The sequence below is a fragment of the Dasypus novemcinctus genome, chromosome 2, assembly GCF_030445035.2.
Source record: "Dasypus novemcinctus isolate mDasNov1 chromosome 2, mDasNov1.1.hap2, whole genome shotgun sequence".
NCBI lineage: Eukaryota > Metazoa > Chordata > Mammalia > Cingulata > Dasypodidae > Dasypus > Dasypus novemcinctus.
The window spans coordinates 61,897,338-61,909,549 of NC_080674.1; the positions used below are offsets into that span (position 1 = coordinate 61,897,338).

Consider the following 12,212-nt stretch of genomic DNA (forward strand, 5'->3'; position numbering starts at 1 on the left):
AGGTCTTGGGATTTTTAAAAGCTCCCCAGGTAATTCCAGCTAAATAGAGAATAATTGATTTAAGATAAATCAATTATTATGCACCTTCCGACTGCCAGGTGTAGAAGCTATAACATCCACTAGAATATGGCGCTTACCCTTCATCATAGATTAGGAGAGGAGAAAACTGTGAAAGAAAGCAATTACAACAATGTGGCAAATGCTATAATAGAGGTATGAACAAAGTGATAAAAGATATAAGTGATGTAAGAAACCCAGAAAACACCTAACTCAACCAGATAAGCTGAGGCCAATGCCAGGCCACATCTTAAGCTAAGTGCAAAGCGAGTCAGCAAGAAGGTAAGGGAATAGACATTCCAGGCAAAGGAATAACAAGAGCAAAGGCACCAAGTTGTTAGAGAATAAGCAGGGAAACACATTCATAGTTGAGTAATAGGGCAGGAAAAAACGTCAGGAGGGTAGCAGGTAATGTTGACAGACACAAAATTAGAGGTGTAGAACCCAGGTAGGATACTGTTGCAATAGTTTTGGCATGAAAGATGCCACCTATGGTGATGGCAGAAGGGATGACAAGGAGAGGGGTGAATTAATTTGCTTTTTATGATGGACAAGACCTGGAGGTAGGGCCTGAGATGCAAAAGGAGGAGCCCGTGCTGACTCCCACATTCTGGCTTAGAGGCTGTGTGGGTGGTAGACTGTAATTTTGTCAGCAAATGTATGTAGAAGATGCAGAAGACAGAGGAATGAACAGTTCAGTTTCAGACCTAGTGAGCTTAAAGTCTCAGAATAAACACCTGGTTGCAATTGGTGCTTGAAATGAATACCAAACTGCCATGCCACTTGCCAAAAGAGCACATCTTTGTGGGTGATTTTGTGTATTTGGAAATAATGAAGAACATAGCTTCTGTTTTATCTGCATGTATTTTGGTGATTGTAGTTAGCTGTCAATAAGACTGGGAAGATCTTGAAAATTAGCTCTACTGACTTTGAGAAAGCATTCTATTTCACTAGCCCAAAGAAACCTTTAATATTGAACCACATGGGCTGCTTTTCACTATTTATTTTTGCCCATTAGTTACAGTCACCCATACAACTAACTCCCTTCTCCCTAGTCACCTTGGCCCCACTTAGGCGAGGAATGCTGTGGTTTGCCCCACTATTAGTAGAATTTTGAGCTGACATCAGAATACATTGTGTCATGAGGTGGGAAGGGTCTCATTATGATCTAGTCATTGGTTTAATTTCAAAGGAACAATGCATTCGGCTCAGTACTTTAGTCTATAAGGCATGTTAACTGTATCAGAACAAAGTTGCACATTCTTACATGGTAATGTATGCTTACTGATTTCAATCTACTTATGTTGTGGGTAGTGGTTTGCTTTTTTAAATTATTTTTATTTTTATTTTCTTAGAAGGAAAGATATCTAGTATTTCCGTTAATGGATATTGATAAACTGACACTTCTGAACTTTTAAAACTGTTTTCTTTGTTCTCTAGTCTGGACACCCCATATACCTCCAAGGAAGGTGGAGGAAGCCACAGAGGAATACAATCGATTCTTAGTTTTAAATGAAGGGATTGCAGAACTGTCCCCATCATCAAGCCTGCCTTGAGGCCCATGTAAAAAAAAAAAAAAAAAAAAGGCTGATGTCAGCATAATTTGTATCTCTTAAGTAAATCAAACCTGTAATTCAACTTGGCTGCCTCTAAGACATTTTCATTCCTGCCAACAAGAACATTAATGAACTTGCTATTGCCACAGGTTTATTCATGTGTTAAGGACCCAATTCCTTATTCCTCATTCCAGCAGCTGCCCTGCTTCATCTGATAAAGTGGAAAGCTGGAGTAAGTGGTACAAATACTGATCGTTACTTAAACTTAGATCATTGTAGGCAGTGCTCTTCTCTATTCTTCTGTCTGGTTTTAAGATGGCGAACAGAACAAAGTTTCTAGGGCTTTGATTTGAAAAAAAAGTTCTACATACTAGTAATTCTTACCATGAAGACACATTTTATGAAATTCTGTTTACTCATGCCTTTATTCTTATTTTTATTCTCCTTTAGATAAAGACAAATAATCCAATTAAGTTGTACTTTTGATTTTGGATATTGGTTTACCTCCATGGATTTACAGTTGTGGGGTTATTCTAGAACAAGTAGTCTTTCCCTAGATTTTCCAAAATGACATAAGACTAAAAACAATATAAGAAGTAGGCTAAAATTTGTCAAAACCTTGAAAGATAAAAATATAAAAAAATATAAAACAGTTCCCAAATTTCTCTGCACTTTAGACTCACCTTTAAAATTCCTAAGCCCAGACCATACTCTTACATCAATTAAATCACCATTTCTGGTGGGACACAGACACCAGGAGTGTATTTTAACTCCCCAGGTGATTCCAGTGTGCAGATAAGTTTAGGAACCAGTAATATTTCCTGATTGCAAGACAGCACAGATATGGCTTGTAGACTGCACAGCCCTGCCCTCAGTGGGAGGTTCTCTACTGTCCAGCTTTTCCATCAACTTTGTCCACCCGAATAATAGAGAACTCTAGGATGCAGGGACACTGAATGATAGGCAATTCCATCACTGAAAGGCAACAATTAACTAATCAAGGACCCCAGATGAACATGAGAAAGTTGACTGCAAATTTTAAAAAATTATTTGCTATAATTTTTCTAATAGCTAAACTTTTGCATCAGATTTTCCTGTTCCATTTTCAGACACTGAGAGCTTCTTGTGCAGTTAGTTTATGAAACTCTGTTCTTCTTGGGTAACTTTTTTTTTTTCATGCTTTTGGTGATTGTTTTTAGAAATCCTTCTTTGGGTTAGTCAAGTACAACTTCAAAATACCTAATTCACTAGAGGCATACATTAAGTGAGGTTGTCCATTTGCTTTATTTAAAGAAACAGTTTAATATAAAGATAAGTATTTAAATTTTTACTTTCTGTATATGAACAGTACATTAGTTATTTACACAGTCACTCACTGTTCAAAATTGAGAAGCTTGATTTTTTTTTATTAGAGAGGCTGTGAGCTTACAAAACAATCATGCATAATTTGCAAAATTCCCATACATCACCCCTCCACCAACACCTTGCTTTGTTGTGGAACATTTGTTACAGATTATGAAAGACCATGATCAGACTATTACCACCAACTATAGTCCAAAGTGTACACTTGGTATATTTTTTCCATATACTCCCTATTATTAACACTATGTGTTATTAATAGTATTGTACCTATGCTATAATTTCTTCCATTACTAGTCACAATAGTTCTATAGTGGAATATCAGTAAGTCCACTCTAATTCATATTTTATTCCTCCATCCTGTGGACCCTGGGATGGTGATGTCCACTCTACCTCTATATCGAGAGGGAGCTTAGATCCGACATGGATGATGGATGCAATTCTCCTGCTTGCAGTTGTAGGCACTCACAGTTCCCTGGTGTGGTGGTTGACCATCTTCACCTCCCTGTTAGCTGACCTGGGTAAGTCCAACCAGAAAGTAGGAGTTGCAACTCCACTGAGGCTCAGGGTCCAGCTGGCACAAGGACAGTCCAGAGATTCAAGTCTTCTGAGTACACGCCAAACCTAGTACCAACCACAGGTTCAGTAAAAGTGACAGAAGAGGCATGTGTAGAAAGGTCACATCTGAGTCCTACTCCATCACACTCAGGAACACGAATCCAAACTAGGGCCCACTGCACGGCACTGAACTCCAGAGCCATCTACATGACTATAGGACCTGTGGGTCTCCATAGCCCTCAGGAGAACCGGTACCTGGGGTTTTATCTACTTTGGCTGTCTCTGAGGTCCTGCTGAGATGTGCATAAGTGTGACCCCTCTGATGACCTCCCAACCCTTTTTTTTGAAGACTCTTAGCCATATATTGCAGTTTATGAGAGAGCACTCTGATATTTGTGGTGGTAACCACAATCCGTCTTCCACCACATGGTTCACTATGTTACAAAGTCCCATGCCTTGTACATTCTATCTCAAAGTGTATATTCAGTGGCCCTCACTTTCATCACAGAGTTGTACAGTCATTGCCCCAGTAAATCTTTGAATGTTTTCTTAGTCCAAAAGAAACAATCCCATACTCTTGATTATTGACCCCTAGCATTAATATAGTATGAGAAGCTTGATTTTAAATAAAACAATTGTTTACTCATAGGTGGTGAATTTACATGGTTGACACCTTTTATTAGACCTCAGAATTCTAGCATTTGTACAAATAACCAATATACTGACATAAAATGTTAAAGCTAATTATGTAACCCAATAAAATGATTTTGTTATATGCCTATTGTATTTTGAGACAGATAAAAGAAATAAAATTGCAGTTGAAACTATTAGACAGTTAGGTGTGATCTGAATAATAAATTAACAAGTTCAGCTTCTTACTTTAAATATTTAATTTTAAATGATACTTGATTTAGAAATCTTTTATACTTTATTTCTTGTCTAGTGTTCAACTGAATCTTTCATATGCAAGTTCTAGATCCTGTTCTTGCTTTGGTAACTTCACACCTTCAGTCACTGCCAACCCCTTAGGAATGGAAAGAGAAGGAAATATAGCTGTGAGCTTCTAATTTCTTTTAGTCTTTGTCAGGAAATATCTTCAAGGAAAAAGTTTGGCTAGAAAATGCATGATTTTTTTTTACTCCAATTTTATCCTGTAAGTGTTTTTGTTTTGGGAGGCCAGAGGTAGGAGAGAAACAAATCAGAATGCATTTTTTTTGTTTTGTTTTGTTTTTTGTGTGTGTTTTTTTTTTAAGATTTCTTTTTTTATTTATTTCTCTCCCCTCCCCCCCCCCCCCCAGTTGGCTGCTCTCTGTGTCCATTTGCTGTGTGTTCTTCTGTGACCACTTCTATCCTTATCAGTGGCATCAGGAATCTGTGTTTCTTTTTGTTGGATCATCTTGCTGTGTCAGCTCTCCGTGTACGCAGTGCCATTCCTGGGCAGGCTGCACTTTCTTTCACGCTGGGCAGTTCTCTTTACAGGGCGCACTCCTTGCACATGGGGCTCCCCTCTGCGGGGGACACCCCTGCGTGGCACAGCACTCCTTGCACGCATCAGCACTGCACATGGGCCAGCTCCACATGGGTCAAGGAGGCCGGGGGTTTGAACCGCGGACCTCCCACGTGGTAGGTGGACACCCTATCCATTGGGCCAAGTCTGCTTCCACAGAATGCATTTTTGTCTCTTTTTTCAAAAAGCCTGAAATGTTGCAGTTACTTAATAAAACCATTTTTTTCCATATGAAACATTTAGAGAAATCATTATTACAGTAGCAGGTGGGTTTCTTAGAACAGCTGCTGTGGTGCATTGAAAGAACACCAGACATGGGATCAAAAGGCCTGGGTTTGAATTCGAGTTACTCATAAATGTAAAGTGGCATTATTTTTATTCCTCCTCTATTAAAATGCTTTTTTAGTATAGGAAGCTTACATTTTGTCCTAGAACATTCATTTGTGCCCCATAAAAAAAGTTATATAGTGATTGTTTTTTGTTGTTATTGTTTTTTTTTCATTACAGTTGAGGGCACACACGGTATATGTAATTCCAACATAATTTGGTTTTGAAAGAGCTTTAGAATTATATTTAAAAACAAGTGATATTTTGGCAAATTCTAAATAGTGTCGCCCTATTTAAAACAGTGATATTGAGGAGCAGAGTTATCAGTTAACTCTGTTAACCGTCATGGCAGTATTACAGTATGTAGTCATTTTGGGGAGAATATCTTTTGGCACATAGTACTTTGAGGCCAAGTAATGGGATAGAATTTAGATACTACTTAAGTAAAATATTAGCAACGTCCTTATAAGATATCTACCTTTCACCTGTCTACCTTGCAGAATTCATCCGCATTCACCTTGTTTTAAAAATGGCCGGAGCAGTTGCCAACTCAGGCTGAAATAAAGCAGCAGCCTAAAAAGAGATGCTCATTTTCATTCACTGTTTATCTTTGCCAGTTTAAAAGAGGCAAATAATTATTTTGCCTTTAGAGGTCTTGATTCTGAAAGTTAGATTAAGTGATGACAAATTGCTGACCACATGTGATTTAAGAAATATTGCTGGTTATTTTATCAAGCTCCAGATCAAGAGTGCTTGAAGTACACTCTGCAGTGAATAAACCTTTGGATAATCAAGAGTGAACTGTATTGCCTTCTACATAGTTTTCTTTGGAACACTACTTGATAGTTTTGATTTTAAAAACAAAATGTAATTTTCTAAGAGCACAGATAAGATTCAGGTATTCTTAAATGCTAAATTGATTTTGATCTAACATGAAGCTATAGAATAATAATGATCATAAAGTTGCTGTAGAGATTTTCTGTGCTCCTTTTAAAAAATCAATTCTGCAGAGGTGGGCAGTTAGTCAACTCAGCTACTTTCTTCCATGATATGTCAGAGTTTGATACTGTCAGTGTGTTAACCAAAATTTTTATTAGGACCATTGCTCATTGAGGCTTTGAGGATATTGTATCACTAGTATTAGGTGTTTCATCTAAGGCAGATGAAAGGAGGGGTAATGTGGCAACACAATAACCTAGTACCCAACTAATTCAGGAGCATGGAGAAAAATAGGTTAAGACTTAACTGGAGTCAGATAAATTATAGGCGAACATGGCTGGGTTAGCTCTGGTTTTTTTCAAAGAAGCAGACTTTTTTCTAAGATTAGAATCAACTGTGCAGGAAATTTGCAAGCAGGACATTAGGTGTAAGATCAAAGTAAAGTTGCTGTGTAGCAGCATAAGTACAGGAAGATGCCCATTTTTCTCAAGTTCTGCTTCTGCATAGTCTTTTTTTTTTTTTTTTTTTAGCCACCAACCACGTGGGGCTATTTTTTTTTCCTCTTCCCTCCATCCCCCCCCCCAGTTGTCTGCTCTCTGTGTCCATTCGCTGTGTGTTCTTCTGTGACTGCTTCTATCCTTATCAGCAGCACAAGGAATCTGTGTTTCTTTTTGTTGCATCATCTTGTGACAGCTCTCCGTGTGTGTGGTGCCATTCTTGGGCAGGCTGTACTTTCTTTCGTGCTGGGCGGCTCTCCTTACAGGACGCTCTCCTTGTGCATGGGGCTCCCCTACACAGGGGACACCCTTGCGTGGCACGACACTCCTTGCCACATCAGCACTGCGCATGGGCCAGCTCCACATGGGTCAGGGAGGCCCCGGGGTTTGAACCGCGGGCCTCCCATATGGTAGATGGACGCCCTATCCATTGGGCCAAAGTCCGCTTCCCTGCATAGTCTTATTATGCAAGTTGTATTGATAGATAAAGGAGAGAATAGGAATTTATACATGCAGTTCTGCCATGAGACAAAAAGCATGTAAATCTTTGACACTCTCAATAGCATTCACAACAGGGAATAGTCTTATTTTGTTGTCCATTTAACCCCTTATGTCATTCAGTTTTAAGTACATTTGAGCACTTAATGTGTCCTCAAAAGAAGAGGAGAATAAGAGAAGTCTAATATAGAATCACTGTTCTTTTCTTCTTGAAACTAATTAGGTTGTGTGTACACACACATATGTATACCTATATATATCAAGTATTAGATATCGTAATCCTGTGAGTTTTTAAAAAACATGTTTTACTGTGAAATACATGATTTTACAAAAAAATAACATGTAGAGGTTATTAGTAAACACCCTGTGTTAGTTTGCTAAAGCTCGCAATGAGAAAATGGTTTGGCTTTTATAAAGGGAATTTATGTGGGGATAAAAGCTTCCGGTTCCGAGGCCAAATCAGGGCATCATTTCAGAGATGCTTCTGCACCAAAGGTCAGCTGCTGGCAGATCTTGGAGTCCTGCCTCACGGTAAGGCAAGAGGGCAGGTGTGCAAGTTCTCTCCATGCTCTCCTGGAACTCAGCAGTGGATGATCAGGCATCTCTCCCTGGGCTTCTTCTCCTTGAGCCTCTTGGGGCTTCTTTGTCTTTTGAAGCTGTAGGTGAACCTTGAGATCAAAATGGCAGAGCTCCCTTTCTCTGTCTCTCTATCTCTCTGTCTCTGTCTCTCTTTGTCTCTGTGTGTGTGTGCTCCCCCACTTATATATGACCCAGCAAGAGGGCGGAGATACAACCTGGGTCATGCCTCACTGACATAGTCCCATCAAAAGCCATAAAGCTATCTAATCAAGTGATCTAATCAATGATCCCTTAGCTGAATCGAATGTAATCAAAGGCCCAGTCTACACTGTGTTTACAGGCACAGGAATGGGTTAGCTTAAGAACGTAATTTTCAGTGTCCACAGAAGAACAACCCAAACACACCACTTGTAACTGCACCCCAGGTGAGAAAATTTAAAAAAAGAATTTGACCAGCATCTCAGAAGCCTTGTGGATCTCTTTCCAACCCCAACTTTCTCCCTATCTTTGCTCCTCATCCTCTAAATAAGCTCTACTCTCATTTGCTTTTCTTTATACTTTTACCACTTGAGTGTGCATCCATATGCACCATAAATAATCCATGTAGTTTAGTGTTGTGTGTTTTTGAATTTTATGTAAATGGAGTCACACTGACTCTTTATATAGTCATTGGTTTCGCATCTTCCATTTGTTATCCATGTTGATGAGCATAGCTCAGTTTGTTCATTTTCCTTGCTATGTAGTATTCTGTTATATAAATGTACTATTATTTATCCATTTTACTGTGTTGAACCTTTAGGTTGTTTCCAGTTTGCACCTATTACAAGTAATGTTGCTATGACTATTCCTATGCTATCTCTTGGTGCACATGGGCATGAATTTCTGTTGGACAGATTCCTAATTAATAAAAATAATAGTATGAAAGAGGGCAATGAAATTGTCTTTTTCTAAATGAAAATTTAGTGAACCAGTAATCTAATGAAGGCAAATAACTATTCTTTTGATTATTCTACGCTGACTGGTGCTGTTTGGACACAGAGGTAATCATTTCCATCCAGGTAAATTTTTAAAAATTAAGTATGCAGGATTGTATCTTTGCTTAACATTAACGATTATGTTTGTTCAATAAAATAAAGTAACTTTTAGATTGTAAACCACTTCTGACATTATTTCTAAAATTCTAAATTAATAAGATGACAAGTCCCTAGACGACAGGGACTGTATTTTATGTTTCTTTTATGTGCTTCACAGAGTCCACGACAATGGTAGCAAGAGGTTAAGTTCCAACTAAATATGTGTTCTCTGTATAAAATACTTTGGGGTAAAATTATTTGTACAGATGGGAATAATTTTCAAGATATCCAGAACTTTACCTTTTCCTTTATCCTAAAAAGGGCGGTGGAGTGGATTCATTTAAACTGAGTAGAACTAATTTTTTGTTCAAAACTGGTGTACTGTTTTTGAAAGTCTCTTTCCCAAATGGTAGTAAATAATAGTTTGAATGAGTCAGTGTAATACAGTTTTCTCCACAGTTTTTCTTACTTCACTGTTCTTCTTCCACATCCTAAGTACAGGCAATATTCATGTATTTCTGTAGCCTTTCAAAATTATATTTTGGATCTTTTGTTTGCCTTTTGAACATGAATAACAAAGTAGATAATATAATAAGATGCAAGTTTATCATTTATGACAGGCCTACACTTGAAAGTATATATTTTAGAGGTTGTTCTGATTTTGCCTGGGAAAGCCAGATCATAATGAATTGATTTCAGTATCTTCCTATTTTTATGGGCTTTGTTCTAAAAATTCACAGGATGAATGTTTGTCACATTATTCTGGGTTAGCTTAAATTTTGTCCCTGTTTATGCTAAATGACCATTGGCCTAATGTAGTTGACATGAACACTTTATAGCTCATCCAAGTACTGTCTCAAGTGTTAAGTAAAAGATACTTTAATTGAAAAATTAGTTATCCAGAATTAGGCTGGGAGAGAATACTCCCTTTTGTGATTTCAGGAAAGACTATCCACTCCACAATTCATTTTGTTCCTTTGTTGTAACAAATGTGTTTGTATTCTTTTTTTTTTTTGCTATGAAAAGATCCTTGTGGTTTGTCTTCCTTGGGGACTGTAACCACCACACCAGGAAATGGAGAGAGTCTACAACTGGAAGCAGGAGAATCGCACCCATCAGCCATGTGGGATCTAAACCCCCTCTCGATTTAGAGGTGGAATGGACAACACCATCCCATGGTCCACAGATGGAGGAATAAAATGTGGATTAGAGTGGATTTACTGGTCTTCTACTATAGAACTATTTTGACTCTAGCAATGGAAGAAGTTTTATCACTGATGTAGAGACAGTGGCCATGGGAGTTGCTGAGGGCAAGGAGAGGGAAGAAGAGGTATGATGTGGGGGCATTTTCGTGACTTGGTGTTGCCCTGAATGATATGCAGGACATTATATATCCTGCCATAACCCACTGAATGGACTGGGGAGAGTATAAACTACAATGTAAACTATAATCCATATGGTATACCAGTGCTCCAAATGTATTCACCCAATACAGTGAATGTGCCACAATGATAAAAAAGTTGTTGATGTGGGAGGAGTGAGGGTATGTGTGGGATATATGGGAACCTCTTATATTGTTTAATGTAACATATTTTGTGCTCTATGTATCTTTTAAAAAAAAAGACAAAAATTAAAAAAAAATAAAGATGCTCTTAAATATATTACTACCTTATTTAAACTATTCACTTCCAAGATGTGCAGTGCTTTAGCACAAAGAATAAGTCACTAATGCCCTGGATACACACAATGAAAATGCTCTGCTGGATTTCCCTTTTTATTATTATTTTTTCTGTGGTAAGTTTATGACTTGATACTTAGCTTTTTTACAGATTCAATGCTCACAGGACACAGTTCCCTTTAATGTGTTTCCAGGCTTATAGAAAGAAACACTGTATTAGCAAACAGCAGTAGAAATTTTATGCTTACTGCGTGGCTCTCTCTGGGTATATGGAGAGTAGCCCCTTAAAGTGTTTCTAGGAGACAACTGAAACTATCTTGTTGACTGATGTCATCTGTGGTTCCTAAATATTTTCTTGAAATCTGGGATAAATCTTTTAGCTTTTTTATGAACTTAAAAGATAGTAAAACAAACAAAGGGTAATTGGAAACGTATTCATGAAAAGTTGCTCATTTCTGGGGTGGGGCTATAGAGTGGGCATGTATAGGAACATGGTATATGAGCAGAAAAGTGTCCTGATAAAAGTGGTGCTTAAAGAAAATTACACTGTCTCTAGGCCTAAGTCTAGAATATCTACCCTTCCATCAAGTCTTCCCAGACCGCTCTCACCATGTTATTTTCTAAGCTCCTGTAAGAGATTATATAAGTAAGAATTGATGGATGGTGGTATATGGGAATCCTGTATTTTATGCATGATTGTTTTGTAAACCCACAACTTTTGTAATTAAAAAAAAGAATGGATGGATGGGTCCAAATAAAATGAAAAAAAGTAGCTTGCATAATAGGACAACTTTGGTTGAAATTCACAGGAATGAAGACCTTAGATATGGTTTCTTTACTGGAGTTAAAACTTTTTTTTTTTAAATATGGAACACTTCACGAATTTGCATGTCATCTTGCTCAGGGGCCATGTTAATCTTCTCTGTATCATCCCAATTTTAGTACATGTGCTGCTGCTGAAGCAAGCCCTACAGTTAGAACTTTTAACACTTAATATGCATCTTGAGGTTCCAAAAAAAACCTTTTATTTCAAGAGAACTTAGTGCAGGGGTTCTTAACCTTTTTACTGCATGGACCCCTTTGCCAGTTGGTGAAAACCACAGACCCCTTCTCAGAATGTAGCAGCAGATAGTTTCATGACACTCAACTAGCTTCAGGTCTAACAACTACCATAATTTCGAAGTATGCATGAGCATAAGCGATTTTTTGAGATACGTTAGAATTTGGTATATCAAAGGGGAACCATTATTCACCAAAGTATAAGAACCAAGATGGATTGCTTGGTATATAGATGGTGGGCTTATTTTTGAGAAAAGCAAGTATAGTAAAATTAATGGTAGAATGTAGGTGGTGGTATACAGATGTTCACTATAAAATTCTTTCAACTTTGTTGTATGTTTGAAATTTTTCATAATAAAATGTTAGGGGTGGAAGGAACATTATATATAGAATGAAAGCTGTTTCAGAGGTCCCATTTGCCCTTTAAGATCCTAGTTTTATCCTTCACTTAGAAATTAATGGAATCTCTTAGTTTTTCATGGGAAAGGAAAAACTCACCTCTTAGTTTTTCATGGGAGAGGTAAA

At 37.8% G+C, this 12,212-nt stretch overlaps 1 long non-coding RNA gene and 1 other non-coding gene across 2 annotated transcripts; one reads left to right on the plus strand and one right to left on the minus strand.

Moving 5' to 3' along the window:
- The first annotated feature begins 630 nt into the window (after positions 1–630).
- LOC139436527 (uncharacterized) lies at positions 631–1,695 on the plus strand. Its single transcript, XR_011645815.1, has 2 exons — positions 631–1,327; positions 1,498–1,695. It is a non-coding gene; the product is annotated as an uncharacterized lncRNA (long non-coding RNA).
- A 9,793-nt stretch (positions 1,696–11,488) lies between these two features.
- LOC111764234 (U6 spliceosomal RNA) lies at positions 11,489–11,593 on the minus strand. The gene has a single exon (XR_002796898.1). It is a non-coding gene; the product is annotated as a U6 spliceosomal RNA (small nuclear RNA).
- Positions 11,594–12,212: the final 619 nt, after the last annotated feature.